The following is a 22143-nucleotide window of genomic DNA, read 5'->3' as shown; positions in this document are numbered from 1 at the left end:
GTCCCAGCGAGGCCCGACATCGAGACGCCAACCCCTGGCCCGGGGGATACCACGTGAGCCCTTCCCACTCCCGGCGGAGGGCAGTATTGATGGGACCCCCTACCGTCTCTCCACACCTAGGTGTGATCACCCCACAGCTCTCTGGGGCCTGGCGCCTCTCCTGCTGGGCGTCTGGCCGCTCCCTACCCGGCCTCTCCGCCCCCTCCGGGCGCACGGGTCCGGACGTCAAAGGGCTCCCGTCCTATATCTGGGGCGACCCGACAACAGGGCAGGAGTTGTATCCTGGAGTCAAGAGCCCTGCTGATCGGATCGCGGCTGACCCTACGGAAGAAGACTCACCCTGAACCACCACTTGAGCCCTGCTGACGACGTCGCGGCTCCACCGTGCTTAAAGACCTTCACCAACCCTTGGGGCCCTGCTGACGCTGTCGCGGCCCGACCTTGTTGAACCTTACCACCAGAGCCCAGCTGACCTCGTCGCGGCTCGACCGAAGCGGACCTACCACCAGAGCCCTGCTGACCGTGTCGCGGCTCGACCTAAGCGGAACTACCATCCGAGCTCTGCAGACGACGTCGCGGCTCTCCACGTCCGAGCCGCTCTGAGACCAGCATCCAAGGTCTGGCGCAGAGTCCTCCCGTGCCTGGCTGGCACTAAGACTGTCCCGCTACCCTACCCTCTTGAACGAACATTGAGACTCAGATAGGATCCCTCGATCCCTCTGTAAATATTGCACGTATTGCTGCCGATAAAGAATCTAATCTCGCAACTACTATTGAGTCCTGTGTGGTGGTGTTACTGGGCCTAGTACGATCATAGGAAAAAGACCTCCCCGAGGGGGCTTCTCAGCGGCGCTCGGCTATAACTTTGCGGTAGGAACGTGCCCGGAATAGTCTCCCCGACTACCCAGTGAGTAGCAGAGAGAGTAGTAGAGAGTAGTAGTAGAGAGTAGTAGTAGAGAGTAGTAGTAGAGAGTAGTAGTAGAGAGTAGTAGAGAGCGAGTAGAAGAGAGTGAGTAGTGGAGCGTGAGTAGTAGAGAGTGAGTAGTAGAGAATGAGTAGTAGAGAATGAGTAGTAGAGAATGAGTAAAGAATGAGTAGTAGAGAATGAGTAGTAGAGAGTAGTAGAGTGAGTATTAGAGAGTGAGTAGTGGAGACTGAGTAGCAGAGAGTGGGTAGTATACAATGAGTAGTAGAGAATGAGTAGTATAGAATGAGTAGTAGAGAATGAGTAGTAGAGAATGAGTAGTAGAGTGAGTAGTAGAGTGAGTAGTAGAGTTAGTAGTAGAGTTAGTAGTAGAGAGTAGTAGAGAGAGTAGTAGAGAGTGAGTAGTAGAGAGTGAGTAGTAGAGAGTGAGTAGTAGAGAGTGAGTAGTAGAGAGTGAGTAGTAGAGAGTGATTAGTAGAGAGTGTTGGACCCGGCCTCGTGGCGTGGTCCTGACTTCCCGGGGGTTGGGCCCGTTCCCCGCCCTAGCCTCCACGAGCTACCCGTTCGGGCCGCACGAGGTCACCTACACCTCGGGGCTCCGCCATTTTGTCGCCTGCCACGTGACCCTGCACACCAGTCCTCATGACTCCGCTCAACCCGGCCTCGGCCCCAGCAAGGCCCAGACATTGACGCACCAAGAACTGGCCAGGGGGTATCACGTGAACACCTCATCGCCCTGGCGGAGGGTGGTATCGATGGGACCCCCAACCATCCCCACACACCGAGGTGCGATCGGCCTCCATCTCTCCTGGGCCGGGCGCCTCTCCTGCTGGGCGTCTGGCCGCTCCCAACCCGGCCTCTCCGCCCCCCGGGCGCAAGGGTCCGGACATCAAATGGCTCCAGACCTATATCTGGGGCAACCCCGCCACAGACCGGCAGTTGTATCCCGGAGTCGAGAGCCCTGCTGATTGAATCGTGGCCGACGCTACGGAGAAGAACTCTTGCTTGAAACCACCACGAGCCCGGCAGACTGCGTCGCGGCTCCTTCTTGCGGAAACCTTGAAGCCCCCCGGAACATCGGGGCCCTGCTGACGCTGTCGCGGCCCAACCTCGCTGAACCCTCCCTCCGACCCCTGCTGACGACGTCGCGACTCGAGCTGAGCAGAAACCATCTTGAGAATCCCGCTGACCTGACCGCGGCTCCCCACAAACTGTACGCCAGAGCCCTGCTGACACCGTCGCGGCTCGACCCCTCCGAGACCCGGAGGTCCTCCAGCTTGAGGATAAGAACTGGGCCCCAGGTACCCTCGTACCAAGCTCCTGCCTAAGACTGTCCCGCTACCCCTTCCCTCCTAAAAGAGACACTGAGACTTTTGCGGATCCCTTGATCCCCTTTTTGTGTAAATATTGAACCCGTAACCTTTTAAAGTGCTGATAAAGAATTGCTCATCTTGAGACAACCTCCTTGAGTCCGGTGTGGTGGTGTTACTGTGCTAGTACGTAATAGGAGAAGGATCTCCCAGGAGGCTTCTCTGCAGCGCTCGGCTACTTCGTACAGTGTGGGGGCCCCCCCTGAGTGGTCTCCCCGACTCCTCGGGGTCCGCCTTCCAACATTTGGTGGCCAGCGACAGGATCCGAGCCGAACGCAGTACGTACCAGCCAGTAACCCACTAGCTACCCATCCAGACAAACAGAAGTCATGAGCAACCAAGAAAACAATGCGACCACGGAGTTCCAGCCCGAACGGTTGGAGGAATACACGCACAAAGAATTGAAACATTTCTGCAAGGACAAGGGCATTGCAACCACCGGCCTAGGTACCAAAGAGGAGATGCAGAAAGCCCTGAGGACCTGGCTGGAGGCCGAGGCAGGCCACTCCCAGGAAGAAGGTCCCCTGCCCCTGACTGTGGCCACATCAACCGCACCGACTCCGGCAACCGGAGGAAGAAAGAGCCTAGAAACTGGCCTCTCCGAAGAGGAGATACGAGAGCGGGAGATGGTCCGGAAGCACGAACTAGAGCTCGCACGACTGCGGCTGGACGGCGAACTCCAGCTGGCGGAAAAGAAACTGGCCCTAGAGCAGCTACGGCTACAAGAGGAGATAGAAGAGAAGAGACGGCACCGAGAGTTGGAGGAAAAAAGACTGACCCTTGAGCACGAGCGAAGTCTCAAAGAGCTCGAGATCAAGGCAAAGAACGGGGGGACCGACACCCCCAGTAATAGAGACACCCTACCGCCTGCCGAGGCCAAGGTACATATCCCGAAAGATGTCGTCAAGGAGTACTATAAGAATGACGACATCCAACAATGGTTCAAGGCATACGAGGTGGCCATGACCTCCCATCGGGTGCCCCGAAAGGACTGGGGCGCCGGCCTGTGGGGTCGGTTCCTGAGTGAAGGTCGAGAGACACTGCTCCAGCTGCCAGAGGAGGTGATGACCTCCTACGACCACATGAAGGAGGCCCTGCTCACCCGCTACGGGCTAACCGCGGAAATGTACCGCCAGCGGTTCAGAGACTGCAAGAAGATCCCGGGTACTACCTGGGTGGAATATGTGGACTTTTTCAGCCGGGCCCTAGAAGGATGGATCAAGGGTAGCAAAGTCACCACCTACGGGCAGCTGGTCGACCTCATTGTTTGGGAACATCTCTCTAATAATTGCTTCGTGGAGCTAAGGCAACACCTCCTCGACAGCAAGATGACCGACCCACGAAAACTCGCCGTCTAGGCCGATCGATGGGTCAACACCCGAGTCCCCCGGAACTCGATGGGGGAGTACCAGAGGAACCCCACCGGACCTCCCCGCCAACGCGGTGGAGGGGGAGGGCCGAACAGGAACCGGGACCCCCCCGCCGGGTCCCCCAGGAGCCCACCTCGAGGGCCGCCGCAGCAACACCTCTCCCCGAGCCTAGCCCGAAGAGGGGCGACCCCAGCCAGAACCGGACCACGGCCCCCAGTAACATGCTACGGCTGCCAACAAACCGGACACTATGCCAGCGATCCGGTCTGCCCCCTGAACCGAAGAAGCGGGGCCGGCGGGCCCCCGCCCCGACAGCTGGTGGCCGCCGCCCTGGGGGAAGGAGAAGAAGTAGAAGAAACCCTCGACCGAGGAACCACCGAATGGGAGCCGGCGGCCATGTCCCTGGTCTGCCTGGGCAGCTGAGAAATGGTGCCCCGCACCCCCATCCCAAGCAACACCCAGAAGTACCGGCAGCAGGTCACTGTCAATGGACAACGGGCCGAAGCCCTTCGTGACACCGGCGCCAGTGTCACCGCTGTCCGCTGCCACCTGGTGACCCCCGAACAGATCCTACCCAATGTGCTGTGCCCCGTCCGGACGGCCAACAACAGCGAAAGCCTGTGCCAGATTGCCCTGGTCCCCTTCGAGTGGGGAGGGGTGACAGGCTTACTAAAAGTGACTGTCCGCGACGACGCACCAGTAGACTGCCTCCTGGGGAACGACCTGGAGAGTTCCCCCTGGGCTCAAGTGGAGCGACGAGAGCACCTCCGAATGCTGGGACTATCCGAATGGGCCTGCGCCATCACCCGGTCCATGACCGCCCAGGCCCCCCGCTCGTCCCTGGCCCCCGGTGCCGCCCAGCCCGAGGGGCTCGCACCACCCCCCGCCTGCAGCGAGGGGGAGGCGGACATCGACACTGGACCTACTGAACCCTCCCCCGAAGAGATTGCTTCCCTCGGCGCCCTACCAGAACTTGCACAATGGCGCCACGAAGGGGGCCCCACCCGAGAGCAGTTCCAGCAAGAACAGCAGTCCTGTCCCTCTCTCGAAGGGGTCCGACAACAAGCGTCCGCACAAGCCAACGGGGACCAGACCGGCACCCACTGGGTCTACTGGGCCGAGGGCCTGTTGTACAGTGAACAGAAAGTGGCAGAACTCGGGGCCAGCCGCGTGTTGGTGGTCCCCCTCCGCTTCCGGGAGTTCCTTCTCAACCTGGCACATGATGTGCCCCTCGCCGGACACCTAGGGCAAGACAAAACTTACAGCCGTCTGGTGACCCACTTCTACTGGCCCCGGATCCGGAGAGACGTGGACAATCACTGCCGGTCCTGCCAGACCTGCCAAGCCAGCGGGAAGACAGGGGGTCGAGTCAAGGCCCCCCTCCAGCCCTTTCCAGCCGTCAGCACCCCGTTCGAACGGGTCGGAATCGACATCGTGGGGCCCCTGGACCCCCGGACCGCCCTGGGCCACCGCTTCATCCTGGTTCTCGTGGACCACGCCACCAGGTACCCGGAGGCGGTCCCGCTAAGAACTGTAACGGCCCCCGTGGTGGGCCGGGCCTTGATGGGGATCTTCTCCCGAGTGGGATTTCCCCGCGAAGTGGTGAGCGACAGGGGCACAAACTTCATCTCCAAGTACATGCGGTCCCTGTGGCAGCAGTGCGAGGTCACGTACAAATTCACAACCCCCTATCACCCTCAGGGGAACGGGCTGGTCGAGCGCTTTAACAGAACCCTGAAGGGGATGATTCAGGGCTTGGAAGAGCCCCTCCGGCGGAGATGGGATGTCCTACTACCATGCCTCCTGTTCGCCTATCGGGAGGTCCCGCAGAAGTCCCTGGGGTTCAGCCCGTTTGAACTATTGTACGGACATCCGGTCCGCGGACCGCTCAGCCTGGTCAAAGAGGGCTGGGAGACGAAGCTCCCAGGCGCCCCTCCTGACATCTACCGATACCTCCTGACCCTACGAAACCAGACCCGCAAGTTCCGAGCCATGGCCGAAGCCAACCTCGAGGCCAGCCAGGAGGACATGAAGCGGTGGTACGATCGGAACACCTCTACAATCGAGTTCGAGCCAGGCCAGAGAGTCTGGGTCATGGCCCCTGTTGAGCCCTGCGCCCTCCAGGACAAGTGGACCGGGCCCTTCAAGGTGGGGGAGAAGAAAAGCCCCGTCACCTACCTAGTTGACCTAGAGTCCCCCCGGAACCCCCTCCGGGTTCTACATGCTAACAGGCTCAAACCCCACTTTGCCCGGACCGAACTGAGCCTGCTGCTGGCGACCGACGAGGGGGGCGAGGACGACTCCGAGCCCCTACCCGACCTCTTGCAGAACGACGTCCACGACGGATCCATCAAAGGTGTCCAACTCGCCTCTTCCCTGACCCCGGAACAGCGTATCGACTGTCAACAACTGCTGCAGGACTACGCAGCCCTCTTCTCCCTCACCCCGGGGGTGACCCACTGGTGCGTCCACGACGTCGACACCGGGGACAGCCACCCCGTGCGACACCGAGCCTACAGGGTACCCGACCGAGTACGGGCATGCATCCAGGCCGAAGTAGCGAAGATGTTGGCCCTGGGGGTCATCGAGCCCTCCGACAGCCCGTGGGCCAGCCCTGTCGTCCTGGTACCAAAGGCCGCAGCCCCCGGCTATCCCCCGGAGTTACGATTTTGTGTAGACTATCGAGCCCTGAATGCTGTGACCAAGACGGACGCCCATCCTATACCCCGGGCCGACGAACTCATCGACCGCTTGGGGTCCGCCCGCTACCTGAGCACGCTGGACCTCACCGCCGGGTACTGGCAGATCCAGCTCACCCCCGGCGCCCGAGAAAGATCCGCCTTTTCTACCCCTGATGGGCATTACCACTTTCGGGTGATGCCCTTCGGCATGAAGAACGTCCTAGCCACTTTTCAGAGACTTGTAAACAAGGTTCTGGCCGGGCTCGAGGCCTTCAGCGCGGCCTATTTGGATGACATTGCCGTGTACAGCAACCACTGGGCTGAGCACCTAATTCACCTCAAAGCCGTCCTGGCCGCCCTCCAAAGGGCCGGGCTCACGATCAAGGCCAGCAAATGCCAGATCGGCCAAGGATCGGTGACCTACCTGGGCCATCAGGTGGGAAGCGGTCAGGTGGCCCCTCTCCAGCCAAAAGTCGATGCCATCCAGGCATGGGAACCCCCCACTACCCAGACCGCTGTGCGGGCCTTCCTGGGCCTCACTGGATACTACCGGCGGTTCATCCGGGACTATGGGAGCATTGTTGGGCCTCTCACAGAGCTCACCTCGAAGAAACAGCCCAAGAAGGTGCACTGGACTCCCCGCTGCCAATCAGCTTTCGAGACTCTCAAGGCAGCGATGTGCACTGCCCCTGTGCTCCAGGCCCCTGACTACAGTAAGGAGTTCATCGTGCAGACGGACGCCTCCGAATATGGGATCGGGCCGTCCTGTCTCAGGTTGATGAGAAGGGACTCGACCGCCCGGTGGCCTTCATCAGCCGACGGCTGCTGCCCCGGGAGCAACGATGGAGCACCATCGAGCGCGAGGCCTTCGCCGTAGTGTGGGCCCTTAAGAAGCTCCGGCCCTATCTCTTCGGTACCCACTTTCGGGTCCAGACCGACCACCGGCCCTTGCGGTGGTTAATGCAAATGAGAGGCGAGAATCCCAAGCTGCTGCGGTGGTCCATTGCCCTGCAAGGGATGGACTTTTCGGTTGAGCACCGACCCGGCAATGACCACGCCAACGCGGACGGCCTGTCCCGCTTCTACCGCCTTGACGAGGAGAATCCCCAAGAAGATGGGTGACTCTCTCTGCCTTCGGCTGAGGGGGACGCCTGTTGGACCCGGCCTCGTGGCGTGGTCCTGACTTCCCGGGGGTTGGGCCTGTTCCCCGCCCTAGCCTCCACGAGCTACCCGTTCGGGCCGCACAAGGTCACCTACACATCGGGGCTCCGCCATTTTGTCGCCTGCCACGTGACCCTGCACACCAGTCCTCATGACTCCGCTCAACCCGGCCTCGGCCCCAGCAAGGCCGAGACATTGAGGCACCAAGAACTGGCCAGGGGGTATCACGTGAACACCTCATCGCCCTGGCGGAGGGCGGTATCGATGGGACCCCCAACCATCCCCACACACCGAGGTGCGATCGGCCTCCATCTCTCCTGGGCCGGGCGCCTCTCCTGCTGGGCGTCTGGCCGCTCCCAACCCGGCCTCTCCGCCCCCCGGGCGCAAGGGTCCGGACATCAAAGGGCACCAGACCTATATCTGGGGCAACCCCGCCACAGACCGGCAGTTGTATCCCGGAGTCGAGAGCCCTGCTGATTGAATCGCGGCCGACCCTACGGAGAAGAACTCTTGCTTGAAACCACCACGAGCCCTGCAGACTGCGTCGTGGCTCCTTCTTGCGGAAACCTTGAAGCCCCCCAGAACATCGGGGCCCTGCTGACGCTGTCGCGGCCCAACCTCGCTGAACCCTCCCTCGGAGCCCTGCTGACGACGTCGCGGCTCGAGCTGAGCAGAAACCATCTTGAGAATCCCGCTGACCTGACCGCGGCTCCCCACAAACTGTACGCCAGAGCCCTGCTGACACCGTCGCGGCTCGACCCCTCCGAGACCCGGAGGTCCTCCAGCTTGAGGATAAGAACTGGGCCCCAGGTACCCTCGTACCAAGCTCCTGCCTAAGACTGTCCCGCTACCCCTTCCCTCCTAAAAGAGACACTGAGACTTTTGCGGATCCCTTGATCCCCTTTTTGTGTAAATATTGAACCCGTAACCTTTTAAAGTGCTGATAAAGAATTGCTCATCTTGAGACAACCTCCTTGAGTCCGGTGTGGTGGTGTTACTGTGCTAGTACGTAATAGGAGAAGGATCTCCCAGGAGGCTTCTCTGCAGCGCTCGGCTACTTCGTACAGTGTGGGGGCCCCCCCTGAGTGGTCTCCCCGACTCCTCGGGGTCCGCCTTCCAACAGAGAGTGATTAGTAGAGAGTGATGGAGTAGTAGAGCATGAGTAGTAGAGTAGTAGAGAGTGAGTAGTAGAGAGCAAGTAGAGAGTGTGTAGTAGAGAGAGTAGTAGAGAGTAGTAGAGAGTGAGTAGTAGAGAGTAGTAGAGAGTGAGTAGTAGAGAGTGAGTAGTAGAGAGTGAGTAGCAGAGAGTAGTAGAGAGTAGTAGAGTGAGTAGTAGAGAGTAGTAGAGAGCGAGTAGTAGAGAGAGTAGTAGTGAGTAGTAGAGAGTGAGTAGTAGAGAGAGTAGAAGAGAGTAGTAGAGTGAGTAGTAGAGAGAGTAGTTGAGTAGTAGAGAGAGTAGTAGAGAGTGAGTAGTAGAGAGTGAGTAGTAGAGAGTGAGTAGTAGAGAGTAGTAGAGAGTGAGTAGTAGAGAGTGAGTAGTAGAGAGTGAGTAGTAGAGAGTGAGTAGTAGAGAGTGAGTAGTAGAGTGTAGTAGAGTAGTAGAGAGTGAGTAGTAGAGAGTGAGTAGTAGAGAGTGAGTAGTAGAGAGTGAGTAGTAGAGAGTGAGTAGTAGAGAGTGAGTAGTAGAGAGTAGTAGAGAGAGTAGTAGAGAGAGAGTAGTAGAGAGAAAGTAGTAGAGTAGTAGAGAGTGAGTAGTAGAGTAGTAGAGAGTAAGTGGTAGAGAGTAGTAGAGAGTGAGTGGTAGAGAGTTGTAGAGAGTGAGTAGTAGAGAGTTGTAGTAGAGAGTAGTAGTAGAGAGTGGTAGAGAGTAGTAGTGAGTAGTAGAGAGTCAGTAGTAGAAAGTAGTAGCGAGTGAGTAGTAGAGTGAGTAGCAGAGAGTAGTAGTAGAGAGTAGTAGAGTGTAGTAGAGAGTAGTAGAGAGCGAGTAGTAGAGTGAGTAGTGGAGAGTGAGTAGTAGAGTAGTAGAGAGTGAGTAGTAGAGAGCGAGTAGTAGAGAGCAGTAGTAGAGAGCGAGTAGTAGAGAGTGAGTAGTGGAGAGTGAGTAGTAGAGTAGTAGAGAGTGAGTAGTAGAGAGTGAGTAGTAGAGAGAGTAGTAGAGAGAGTAGTAGAGTGAGTAGCAGCGAGTGAGTAGTAGAGTGAGTAGCGTAGAGAGTAGTAGTATAGAGTAGTAGAGAGTAGTAGAGAGTAGTAGAGAGTAGTAGAGAGTAGTAGAGAGCGAGTAGTAGAGAGTGAGTAGTAGAGTAGTAGAGAGTGAGTAGTAGAGTAGTAGAGAGTGAGTAGTAGAGAGTGAGTAGTAGAAAGTGTAGTAGAGAGTAGTATAGAGAGTAGTAGAGAGCGAGTAGTAGAGAGTGAGTAGTGGCGAGTGACTAATAGAGAGTGAGTAGTAGAGAGTGAGTAGTAGAGGGTGAGTAGTAGAGTGAATAGTAGAGAGAGTAGTAGAGAGTAGTAGAGAGAGTAGAGAGAGTAGTAGAGAGTAGTAGAGAGTGAGTAGTAGAAAGTAGTAGCGAGTGAGTAAGAGAGTGAGTAGCAGAGAGAGTAGTAGTAGAGTGAGTAGCAGAGAGAGTAGTAGAGAGCAAGTAGTAGAGAGCGAGTAGTAGAGAGTAAGTAGTGGAGAGTGAGTAGTGGAGAGTGAGTAGTAGAGTAGTAGAGTGAGTAGTAGAGAGTGAGTAGTAGAGTGAGTAATAGAGAGAGTAGTAGAGCGTAGTAGTAGAGAGGGAGTAGTAGAGAGAGAGTAGTAGAGTGTGAGTGGTACAGAGTAGTAGAGAGAGTAGTAGAGAGAAGTAGAGAGTGAGAAGTAGAGAGTGAGTAGTAGAGAGTGAGTAGTAGAGAGTAGTAGAGTGTAGTAGAGTAGAGTGTAGTAGAGAGTGAGTAGTAGAGAGTAGTAGAGTGAGTAGTAGAGAGGGAGTAGTAGAGAGAGTAGTAGAGAGTGAGTAGTAGAGTAGTAGAGAGTGAGTAGTAGAGTAGTAGCGAGTGAGTGGTAGAGAGTAGTAGAGAGTGAGTAGTAGAGAGTAGTAGTAGAGAGTAGTAGTGAGTAGTAGAGAGCGAGTAGAAAGTAGTAGCAAGTGAGTAGTAGAGTGAGTAGCAGAGAGAGTAGTAGTAGTAGAGAGTAGTAGAGAGTAGTAGAGAGCGAGTAGTAGAGAGTGAGTAGTGGAAAGCGAGTAGTGGAGAGCGAGTAGTAGAGTAGTAGAGAGTGAGTAGTAGAGAGTGAGTAGTAGAGAGTAGTAGTAGAGAGAGTAGTAGAGAGAGTAGTAGAGAGTAGTAGAGAGAGTAGTAGAGAGAGTAGTAGAGAGAGTAGTAGAGAGTGAGTAGTAGAGAGTGAGTAGTAGAAAGTAGTAGCGAGTGAGTAGTAGAGTGAGTAGCAGAGAGAATAGTAGAGAGTAGTAGTATAGAGTAGTAGAGAGTAGTAGAGAGCGAGTAGTAGCGAGTGAGTAGTAGAGTGAGTAGCAGAGAGAATAGTAGAGAGTAGTAGTATAGAGTAGTAGAGAGTAGTAGAGAGCGAGTAGTAGAGAGCAAGTAGTAGAGAGTGAGTAGTGGAGAGTGAGTAGTAGAGTAGTAGAGAGTAAGTAGTAGAGAGTGAGTAGTAGAGAGGGAGTAGTAGAGAGGGAGTAGTAGAGTAGTAGATAGTGAGTAGTGGAGAGTGAGTAGTAGAGAGTGGTAGTAGAGAGTGAGTAGTAGAAAGTAGTAGCGAGTGAGTAGTAGAGTGAGTAGCAGAGAGAGTAGTAGCAGAGAGAGTAGTAGTAGAGAGCGAGTAGTAGAGAGCGAGTAGTAGAGAGTGAGTAGTAGAGAGTGAGTAGTAGAGAGCGAGTAGTAGAGAGCGAGTAGTAGAGAGCGAGTAGTAGAGAGTAGTAGAGAGTAGTAGAGAGTGAGTAGTAGAGAGTGAGTAGTAGAGTAGTAGAGAGTGAGTAGTAGAGAGTGAGTAGTAGAGAGTGAGTAGCAGAGAGTGAGTAGTAGAGAGTGAGTAGTAGAGAGTGAGTAGTAGAGAGTGAGTAGTAGAGAGAGTAGTAGAGAGTAGTAGAGAGTAGTAGAGAGTAGTAGAGAGTAGTAGAGAGCGAGTAGTAGAAAGTAGTAGCGAGTGAGTTGTAGAGTGAGTATCAGAGAGAGAAGTAAAGAGTAGTAGTAGAGAGTAGTAGAGAGCGAGTAGTAGAGTGAGTAGTGGAGAGTGAGTACTAGAGTAGTAGAGAGTGAGTAGTAGAGAGAGTAGTAGAGAGTAGTAGAGAGCAAGTAGTAGAGAGTGAGTAGTGGAGAGTGAGTAGTTGAGTAGTAGAGAGTGAGTAGTAGAGAGAAAGTAGTAGAGTAGTAGAGAGTGAGTAGTAGAGTAGTAGAGAGTGAGTGGTAGAGAGTAGTAGAGAGTGAGTGGTAGAGAGTTGTAGAGAGTGAGTAGTAGAGAGTTGTAGTAGAGAGTAGTAGTGAGTAGTAGAGAGTCAGTAGTAGAAAGTAGTAGCGAGTGAGTAGTAGAGTGAGTAGCAGAGAGAGTAGTAGTAGAGTGAGTAGCAGAGAGTGAGTAGTAGAGTAGTAGAGAGCGAGTAGTAGAGAGTGAGTAGTAGAGAGTGAGTAGTAGAGAGTAGTAGAGAGCGAGTAGTAGAGAGCAGTAGTAGAGAGCGAGTAGTAGAGTGAGTAGTGGAGAGTGAGTAGTAGAGTAGTAGAGAGCGAGTAGTAGAGAGTGAGTAGTAGAGAGTAGTAGAGAGCGAGTAGTAGAGAGCAGTAGTAGAGAGCGAGTAGTAGAGAGTGAGTAGTGGAGAGTGAGTAGCGGAGAGTGAGTAGTGGAGAGTGAGTAGTAGAGTAGTAGAGAGTGAGTAGTAGAGAGTGAGTAGTAGAGAGAGTAGTAGAGAGAGTAGTAGAGTGAGTAGCAGCGAGTGAGTAATAGAGTGAGTAGCGTAGAGAGTAGTAGTATAGAGTAGTAGAGAGTAGTAGAGAGTAGTAGAGAGCGAGTAGTAGAGTAGTAGAGAGTGAGTAGTAGAGTAGTAGAGAGTGAGTAGTAGAGAGTGAGTAGTAGAGAGTGTAGTAGAGAGTAGTAGAGAGAGTAGTAGAGAGCGAGTAGTAGAGAGTGAGTAGTGGCGAGTGACTAATAGAGAGTGAGTAGTAGAGAGTGAGTAGTAGAGGGTGAGTAGTAGAGGGTGAATAGTAGAGAGAGTAGTAGAGAGTAGTAGAAAGAGTAGAGAGAGTAGTAGAGAGTAGTAGAGAGTGAGTAGTAGAAAGTAGTAGCGAGTGAGTAGTAGAGTGAGTAGCAGAGAGAGTAGTAGTAGAGTGAGTAGCAGAGAGAGTAGTAGAGAGCGAGTAGTAGAGAGCGAGTAGTAGAGAGCGAGTAGTAGAGAGCGAGTAGTAGAGAGTGAGTAGTGGAGAGTGAGTAGTAGAGTAGTAGAGAGAGTAGTAGAGAGTGAGTAGTAGAGTGAGTAATAGAGAGAGTAGTAGAGCGTAGTAGTAGAGAGGGAGTAGTAGAGAGTAGTAGAGAGAGAGTAGTAGAGTGTGAGTGGTACAGAGTAGTAGAGAGAGTAGTAGAGAGAAGTAGAGAGTGAGTAGTAGAGAGTGAGTAGTAGAGAGTAGTAGAGTGTAGTAGAGTAGAGTGTAGTAGAGAGTGAGTAGTAGAGAGTAGTAGAGTGAGTAGTATAGAGGGAGTAGTAGAGAGAGTAGTAGAGAGTGAGTAGTAGAGTAGTAGAGAGTGAGTAGTAGAGTAGTAGCGAGTGAGTGGTAGAGAGTAGTAGAGAGTGAGTAGTAGAGAGTAGTAGTAGAGAGTAGTAGTGAGTAGTAGAGAGCGAGTAGAAAGTAGTAGCGAGTGAGTATTAGAGTGAGTAGCAGAGAGAGTAGTAGTAGTAGAGAGTAGTAGAGAGTAGTAGAGAGTAGTAGAGAGCGAGTAGTAGAGAGTGAGTAGTGGAGAGCGAGTAGTGGAGAGCGAGTAGTAGAGTAGTAGAGAGTGAGTAGTAGAGAGTGAGTAGTAGAGAGTAGTAGTAGAGAGTAGTAGAGTGAGTAGTAGAGTGAGTCGTAGAGTGAGTAGTAGAGAGTAGTAGAGAGCGAGTAGTAGAGTGAGTAGCAGAGAGAATAGTAGAGAGTAGTAGTATAGAGTAGTAGAGAGTAGTAGAGAGCGAGTAGTAGAGAGCAAGTAGTAGAGAGTGAGTAGTGGAGAGTGAGTAGTAGAGTAGTAGAGAGTAAGTAGTAGAGAGTGAGTAGTAGAGAGGGAGTAGTAGAGAGGGAGTAGTAGAGTAGTAGATAGTGAGTGGTAGAGAGTAGTGGAGAGTGAGTAGTAGAGAGTGGTAGTAGAGAGTGAGTAGTAGAAAGTAGTAGCGAGTGAGTAGTAGAGTGAGTAGCAGAGCGAGTAGTAGTAGAGAGTAGTAGAGAGCGAGTAGTAGAGAGCGAGTATTGGAGAGTGAGTAGTAGAGTAGTAGAGAGTGAGTAGTAGAGAGTGAGTAGTAGAGAGTGAGTAGTAGAGAGCGAGTAGTAGAGAGCGAGTAGTAGAGAGTAGTAGAGAGTGAATAGTAGAGAGTGAGTAGTAGAGTAGTAGAGAGTGAGTAGTAGAGAGCGAGTAGTAGAGAGTAGTAGAGAGTAGTAGAGAGTGAGTAGTGGAGAGTGAGTAGTAGAGAGTGAGTAGTAGAGAGTAGTAGAGAGTAGTAGAGAGTGAGAAGTAGAGAGCGAGTAGTAGAAAGTAGTAGCGAGTGAGTTGTAGAGTGAGTATCAGAGAGAGAAGTAAAGAGTAGTAGTAGAGAGTAGTAGAGAGCGAGTAGTAGAGTGAGTAGTGGAGAGTGAGTACTAGAGTAGTAGAGAGTGAGTAGTAGAGAGTAGTAGAGAGCAAGTAGTAGAGAGTGAGTAGTGGAGAGTGAGTAGTTGAGAGAGTAGTAGAGAGTCAGTAGTAGAGAGTGAGTAGTAGAAAGTAGTAGCGAGTGAGTAGTAGAGTGAGTAGCAGAGAGAGTAGTAGAGAGTAGTAGAGTAGTAGAGAGTGAGTAGTAGAGAGCGAGTAGTAGAGAGAGTAGTGGAGAGTGAGTAGTAGAGTAGTAGAGAGTGAGTAGTAGAGTGAGTAGTAGAGAGGGAGTAGTAGAGACAGAGTAGTAGAGCGTAGTAGTAGAGAGGGAGTAGTAGAGAGAGAGTAGTAGAGAGAGAGTAGTAGAGAGTAGTAGAGTGTGAGAGGTAGAGAGTAGGAGTGAGTAGTAGAGAGTAGTTGAGAGTGAGTAGTAGAGAGTAGTAGAGTAGTAGAGAGTAGTAGAGTAGTAGAAAGTGAGTAGTAGAGAGTGAGTAGTAGAGAGGGAGTAGTAGAGAGTACTAGAGAGTGAGTAGTAGAGAGTGATTAGTAGAGAGTGAGTAGTAGAAAGTAGTAGCAAGTGAGTAGTAGAGAGTGAGTAGTTTAATTTAAAAGGAACACAATCAGGAGGTTCATTTTGCCATAGAAATTATAATTAGTGTGGAAAAAAGAAAAATTAGGGCACATTTTGAGTGACTTCTCAAATCCTCTTCCATTTCATTAAAAAACTTCTGACATGCAGACTGAAACATGCACTTTCAATACCAGCAGCAGACTTCCCTGGTGAGCAGTAGCTTTACTACAGTGATCTAATGAGGAACTAGAGTGCTACCATTCAGAATTTATGGCAAATGTGTCACATCTGAATGCCTCCTTGATGGAATCAAAGTACACAAGCATTGAAAATGCAATAGGTCTCGCCCTCGTTTAAGTTAAAGCAATTCTGTTTGTAATTAGGTGACTTTTTAGCTTTGCTTTTATTAGTGTTTTTCAAAATTTCATGTACATAACATGCATATATGTATATGTATGAATGCATTTATATTTGTATGTATATAGATATGCAGATTATATATATGTTTATATATGTATGTATATATATACACATACATATATGTAAATGCATATGCACATATCTGCATATGTGTGCGTGTAGAGAGGTAGAGCGAGGTGTAGAGGTAGAGAGGTAGAGAGTAGTAGAGAGGTAGAGAGTAGAGGATGAGTAATATAGAGTAGAGAGTAGAGAGAATAGTAGATAGTAGTAGAGAGAGTAGCAGAGAGTGAGTAGGAGAGAGTAGTAGAGTGAGTAGTAGAGAGTGAGTAGTAGAGAGTAGTAGAGAGTGAGAAGTAGAGAGCAGTGTAGAGTGAGTAGTAGAGAGTAGTAGATAGTGAGTAGTAGACAGTGATTAGTAGAGAGTAGTGGATTAGTAGAGAGTAGTGGAGTAGTAGAGAGTAGTGGAGTAGAGAGTGAGTAGTAGAGAATAGTAGAGAGCAAGTAGTAGAGTGTGTAGTAGAGAGAGTAGTAGAGAGTAGTAGAGAGAGTAGTAGAGCGTGCGTAGCAGAGAGTAGTAGAGAGTAGTAGAGAGTGAATAGTAGAGTGAATAGTAGAGTGAGTAGTAGAGAGTAGTAGCGAGTGAGTAGTAGAGAGTAGTAGAAGAGAGTAGTAGAAGAGAGTAGTAGCGAGTAGTAGAGAGCGAGTAGTAGAGTGAGTAGTAGAGAGTGAGTAGTAGAGAGTGAGTAGTGGAGAGTGATTACTAGAGTAGTAGAGAGTGAGTAGTAGAGAGAGCAGCAGAGAGTAGCAGAGAGCAAGTAGAGAGTGAGTAGTGGAGAGTGAGTAGTAGAGTAGTAGAGAGTGAGTAGTAGAGAGTGAGTAGTAGAGAGTGAGTAGTAGAGAGTAGTAGAGTGAGTAGTAGAGAGGGAGTAGTAGATTAGTAGAGAGTGAGTGGTAGAGAGTAGTAGAGAGTGAGTGGTAAAGAGTAATAGAGAGTAGTAGAGTGAGTAGTAGAGAGTGAGCAGTAGAGAGGGAGTAGTAGAGTAGTAGAGAGTGAGTGGTAGAGAGTAGTAGAGAGCGAGTAGTGGAGAGTGAGTAGTAGAGTAGTAGAGAGTGAGTAGTAGAGAGTGATTAGTAGAGAGTGATTAGTAGAGAGTGATTAGTAGAGAGTGATCAGTAGAGTGATTAGTAGAGAGTGATTAGTAGAGAGTGATTAGTAGAGAGTGATTAGTAGAGAGTGAGTAGTAGAGAGAGTAGTAGAGAGCAAGTAGTAGAGAGTGAGTAGTGGAGAGTGAGTAGTGGAGAGTGAGTAGTGGAGAGTGAGTAGTGGAGAGTGAGTAGTAGAGAGTGAGTAGTAGAGAGTGAGTAGTAGAGAGTGAGTAGTAGAGAGAGTGGTAGAGTAGTAGAGTGAGTAGTAGAGAGCAAGTAGTAGAGAGTGAGTAGTAGAGAGTGAGTAGTAGAAAGTAGTAGCGAGTGAGTTGTAGAGTGAGTAGTAGAGAGAGTAGTAGAGAGTAGTAGTAGAGAGTAGTAGAGAGTGAGTAGTAGAGAGTGAGTAGTAGAGAGTGAGTAGTAGAGAGTGAGTAGTAGAGAGTGAGTAGTAGAGAGTGAGTAGTAGAGAGAGAGTAGTAGAGAGAGAGTAGTAGAGAGTGAGTAGTAGAGAGTGAGTAGTAGAGAGTGAGTAGTAGAAAGTAGTAGAGAGTAGTAGAGAGCGAGTAGAAGAGAGTGAGTAGTGGAGAGTGAGTAGTAGAGTAGTAGAGAGTGAGTAGTAGAGTGAGTAGCAGAGAGAGTAGTAAAGAGTAGTAGTAGAGAGTAGTAGAGAGTAGTAGAGAGCGAGTAGAAGAGAGTGAGTAGCAGAGAGAGGAGTAGTAGAGTAGTAGAGAGTGAGTAGTAGAGAGCGAGTAGTAGAGAGAGTAGTAGAGAGTGAGTAGGAGAGTGTGAGTAGTAGAGAGGGAGTAGTAGAGAGGGAGTAGTAGAGTGAGTAGCAGAGAGAGTAGTAGAGAGTAGTAATATAGAGTAGTAGAGAGTAGTAGAGAGTAGTAGAGAGCGAGTAGTAGAGTAGTAGAGAGTGAGTAGTAGAGTAGTAGAGAGTGAGTAGTAGAGTGTGAGTAGTAGAGAGTGTAGTAGAGAGTAGTAGAGAGAGTAGTAGAGAGCGAGTAGTAGAGAGCGAGTAGTGGCGAGTGACTAATAGAGAGTAAGTAGTAGATAGTGAGTAGTAGAGGGTGAGTAGTAGAGAGTGAATAGTAGAGCGAGTAGTAGAGAGTAGTAGAGAGAGTAGTAGAGAGAGTAGTAGAGAGTAGTAGAGAGTGAGTAGTAGAAAGTAGTAGCGAATGAGTAGTAGAGTGAGTAGCAGAGAGAGTAGTAGTAGAGTGAGTAGCAGAGAGAGTAGTAGAGAGCGAGTAGTAGAGAGCGAGTAGTAGAGAGCGAGTAGTAGAGAGTGAATAGTGGAGAGTGAGTAGTGGAGAGTGAGTAGTGGAGTAGTAGAGAGTGAGTAGTAGAGAGTGAGTAGTAGAGTCAGTAATAGAGAGAGTAGTAGAGCGTAGTAGTAGAGAGGGAGTAGTAGAGAGTAGTAGAGAGAGTAGTAGAGAGAAGTAGAGAGTGAGTAGTAGAGAGTGAGTAGTAGAGAGTAGTAGAGTGAGTAGTAGAGAGGGAGTAGTAGAGAGAGTAGTAGAGAGTGAGTAGTAGAGTAGTAGAGAGTGAATAGTAGAGTAGTAGAGAGTGAGTGGTAGAGAGTAGTAGAGAGTGAGTAGTAGAGAGTAGTAGTAGAGAGTAGTAGAGAGTAGTAGAGAGTAGTAGAGAGCAAGTAGTAGAATGAGTAGTGGAGAGTGAGTAGTAGAGAGTAGTAGAGAGTGAGTAGTAGAGAGTGAGTAGTAGAGAGTGAGTAGTAGAGAGTGAGCAGTAGAGAGAGTAGTAGAGAGAGTAGTAGAGAGAGTAGTAGAGAGAGTAGTAGAGTGAGTAGTAGAGAGTGAGTAGTAGAAAGTAGTAGCGAGTGAGTAGTAGAGTGAGAAGCAGAGAGAATAGTAGAGAGTAGTAGTATAGAGTAGTAGAGAGTAGTAGAGAGTAGTAGAGAGTAGTAGAGAGTAGTAGAGAGTAGTAGAGAGTAGTAGAGTAGTAGAGAGCGAATAGTAGAGAGTGAGTAGCAGAGAGTGAGTAGCAGAGAGTGAGTAGCGGAGAGTGAGTAGTGGAGAGTGAGTAGTGGAGAGTGGGTACTAGAGTAGTAGAGAGTGAGTAGTAGAGAGAGCAGTAGAGAGTTGCAGAGAGCAAGTAGTAGAGAGTGAGTAGTGGAGAGTGAGTAGTAGATTAGTAGAGAGTAAGTAGTAGAGAGGGAGTAGTAGAGAGGGAGTAGTAGAGTAGTAGATAGTGAGTGGTAGAGAGTAGTGGAGAGTGAGTAGTAGAGAGTGGTAGTAGAGAGTAGTAGTAGAGAGTAGTAGTAGAGAGTAGTAGTAGAGAGTAGTAGTAGAGAGTGAGTAGTAGAAAGTAGTAGCGAGTGAGTAGTAGAATGAGTAGCAGAGAGAGTAGTAGTAGAGAGCGAGTAGTAGAGAGCGAGTAGTGGAGAGCGAGTAGTAGAGTAGTAGAGAGTGAGAAGTAGAGAGTGAGTAGTAGAGAGTGAGTAGTAGAGAGTGAGTAGTAGAGAGTGAGTAGTAGAGTGAGTAGTAGAGTGAGTAGTAGAGAGAGTAGTAGAGAGTAGTAGAGAGTAGTAGAGTGAGTAGTAGAGAGTAGTAGAGAGTAGTAGAGAGTGAGAAGTAGAGAGCGAGTAGTAGAAAGTAGTAGCGAGTGAGTTGTAGAGTGAGTATCAGAGAGAAGTAGAGAGTAGTAGTAGAGAGTAGTAGAGAGCAAGTAGAGAGTGAGTAGTGGAGAGTGAGTAGTTGAGTAGTAGAGAGTGAGTAGTAGAGAGAGTAGTAGAGAGTAGTAGAGAGCAAGTAGTAGAGAGTGAGTAGTGGAGAGTGAGTAGTTGAGTAGTAGAGAGAGTAGTAGAGAGTGAGTAGTAGAGAGTGAGTAGTAGAAAGTAGTAGCGAGTGAGTAGTAGAGTGAGTAGCAGAGAGAGTAGTAGAGAGTAGTAGAGTAGTAGAGAGTGAGTAGTAGAGAGCGAGTAGTAGAGAGAGTAGTGGAGAGTGAGTAGTAGAGAGTGAGTAGTAGAGAGTGAGTAGTAGAGAGGGAGTAGTAGAGAGAGAGTAGTAGAGCGTAGTAGTAGAGAGGGAGTAGTAGAGAGAGTGTAGTAGAGTGTGAGTGGTAGAGAGTAGGAGTGAGTACTAGAGAGTAGTAGAGAGAGAGTAGTAGAGTGTGAGTGGTAGAGAGTAGGAGTGAGTAGTAGAGAGTAGTTGAGAGTGAGTAGTAGAGAGTAGTAGAGTAGTAGAGAGTAGTAGAGTAGTAGAAAGTGAGTAGTAGAGAGTGAGTAGTAGAGAGGGAGTAGTAGAGTGAGTAGTAGAGAGTGATTAGTAGAGAGTGATTAGTAGAGAGTGATTAGTAGAGAGTGAGTAGTAGAGAGTGAGTAGTAGAAAGTAGTAGCAAGTGAGTAGTAGAGAGTGAGTAGTTTAATTTAAAAGGAACACAATCAGGAGGTTCATTTTGCCATAGAAATTATGATTAGTGTGGAAAAAAGAAAAATTAGGGCACATTTTGAGTGACTTCTCAAATCCTCTTCCATTTCATTAAAAAACTTCTGACATGCAGACTGAAACATGCACTTTCAATACCAGCAGCAGACTTTCCTGGTGAGCAGTAGCTTTACTACAGTGATCTAATGAGGAACTAGAGTGCTACCATTCAGAATTTATGGCAAATGTGTCACATCTGAATGCCTTCTTGATGGAATCAAAGTACACAAGCATTGAAAATGCAATAGGTCTCGCCCTCGTTTAAGTTAAAGCAATTCTGTTTCTAATTAGGTGACTTTTTAGCTTTGCTTTTATTAGTGTTTTTCAAAATTTCATGTACATAACATGCATATATGTATATGTATGAATGCATTTATATTTGTATGTATATAGATATGCAGATTATATATATGTTTATATATGTATGTATATATATACACATACATATATGTAAATGCATATGCACATATCTGAATATGTGTGCGTGTAGAGAGGTAGAGCGAGGTGTAGCGGTAGAGAGGTGTAGAGAGAGAGGTAGAGAGAGAGGTAGAGAGTAGAGGATGAGTAATATAGAGTAGAGAGTAGAGAGAATAGTAGAGAGTAGTAGAGAGAGTAGCAGAGAGTGAGTAGGAGAGAGTAGTAGAGTGAGTAGTAGAGAGTGAGTAGTAGAGAGTAGTAGAGAGTGAGAAGTAGAGAGCAGTGTAGAGTGAGTAGTAGAGAGTAGTAGAGAGTGAGTAGTAGAGAGTAGTAGAGTGAGTATTAGAGAGTGAGTAGTAGAGTGTAGTAGATAGTGAGTAGTAGAGAGTGATTAGTAGAGAGTAGTGGATTAGTAGAGAGTAGTGGAGTAGTAGAGCGTGAGTAGTAGAGAGTGAGTAGTAGAGAGTAGTAGAGAGCAAGTAGTAGAGAGTGTGTAGTAGAGAGAGTAGTAGAGAGTAGTAGAGAGTAGTAGAGCGTGCGTAGCAGAGAGTAGTAGAGAGTGAATAGTAGAGTGAGTAGAAGAGAGTAGTAGCGAGTGAGTAGTAGAGAGTAGTAGAGAGTGAGTAGTAGAGAGTGAGTAGTAGAGAGTGAGTAGCAGAGAGTAGTAGAGAGTAGTAGAGTGAGTAGTAGAGAGTAGTAGAGAGCGAGTAGTAGAGAGAGTAGTAGTGAGTAGCAGAGAGCAAGTAGTAGAGAGTGAGTAGTGGAGAGTGAGTAGTTGAGTAGTAGAGAGTGAGTAGTAGAGAGAGTAGTAGAGAGTGAGTAGTAGAGAGTGAGTAGTAGAAAGTAGTAGCGAGTGAGTAGTAGAGTGAGTAGCAGAGAGAGTAGTAGAGAGTAGTAGAGTAGTAGAGTGAGTAGTAGAGAGGAGTAGTAGAGAGTAGTAGAGAGCGAGTAGTAGAGTGAGTAGTAGAGAGTGAGTAGTAGAGAGTGAGTAGTGGAGAGTGAGTAGTAGAGTAGTAGAGAGTGAGTAGTAGAGTGAGTAGTAGAGTGAGTAGTGGAGAGTGAGCAGTAGAGAGGGAGTAGTAGAGTAGTAGAGAGCGAGTGGTAGAGAGTAGTAGAGAGCAAGTAGTAGAGAGCGAGTAGTGGAGAGTGAGTAGTAGAGTAGTAGAGAGTGAGTAGTAGAGAGTGAGTAGTAGAGAGTGAGTAGTAGAGAGTGATTAGTAGAGAGTGATTAGTAGAGAGTGATTAGTAGAGAGTGATTAGTAGAGAGTGATTAGTAGAGAGTGATTAGTAGAGAGTGATTAGTAGAGAGTGAGTAGTAGAGAGTGAGTAGTAGAGAGTGAGTAGTAGAGAGTAGTAGAATGAGTATTAGAGAGTGAAGTAGAGAGTAGTAGATAGTGAGTAGTGGAGACTGAGTAGCAGAGAGAGTAATAGAGAAAGAGTAATAGAGAAAGAGTAGTAGAGAATGAGTAGTAGAGAATGAGTAGTAGAGAATGAGTAGTAGAGAATGAGTAGTAGAGAATGAGTAGTAGAGAATGAGTAGTAGAGAATGAGTAGTAGAGAATGAGTAGTAGAGAATGAGTAGAGAATGAATAGTAGAGAATGAGTAGTAGAGAATGAGTAGTAGAGAATGAGTAGTAGAGAATGAGTAGTAGAGAATGAATAGTAGAGAATGAGTAGTAGAGAATGAGTAGTAGAGAATGAGTAGTAGAGTGAGTATTAGAGAGTGAGTAGTGGAGACTGAGTAGCAGAGAGTGGGTAGTATAGAATGAGTAGTATAGAATGAGTAGTAGAGAATGAGTAGTAGAGGAAGTAGTAGAGAGAGTAGTAGAGTGAGTAGTAGAGAGTGAGTAGT

This window comes from Triturus cristatus, chromosome 7, assembly GCF_964204655.1.
Source record: "Triturus cristatus chromosome 7, aTriCri1.1, whole genome shotgun sequence".
Taxonomy (NCBI): domain Eukaryota; kingdom Metazoa; phylum Chordata; class Amphibia; order Caudata; family Salamandridae; genus Triturus; species Triturus cristatus.
Note: the sequence above shows the minus strand (reverse complement) of the source record.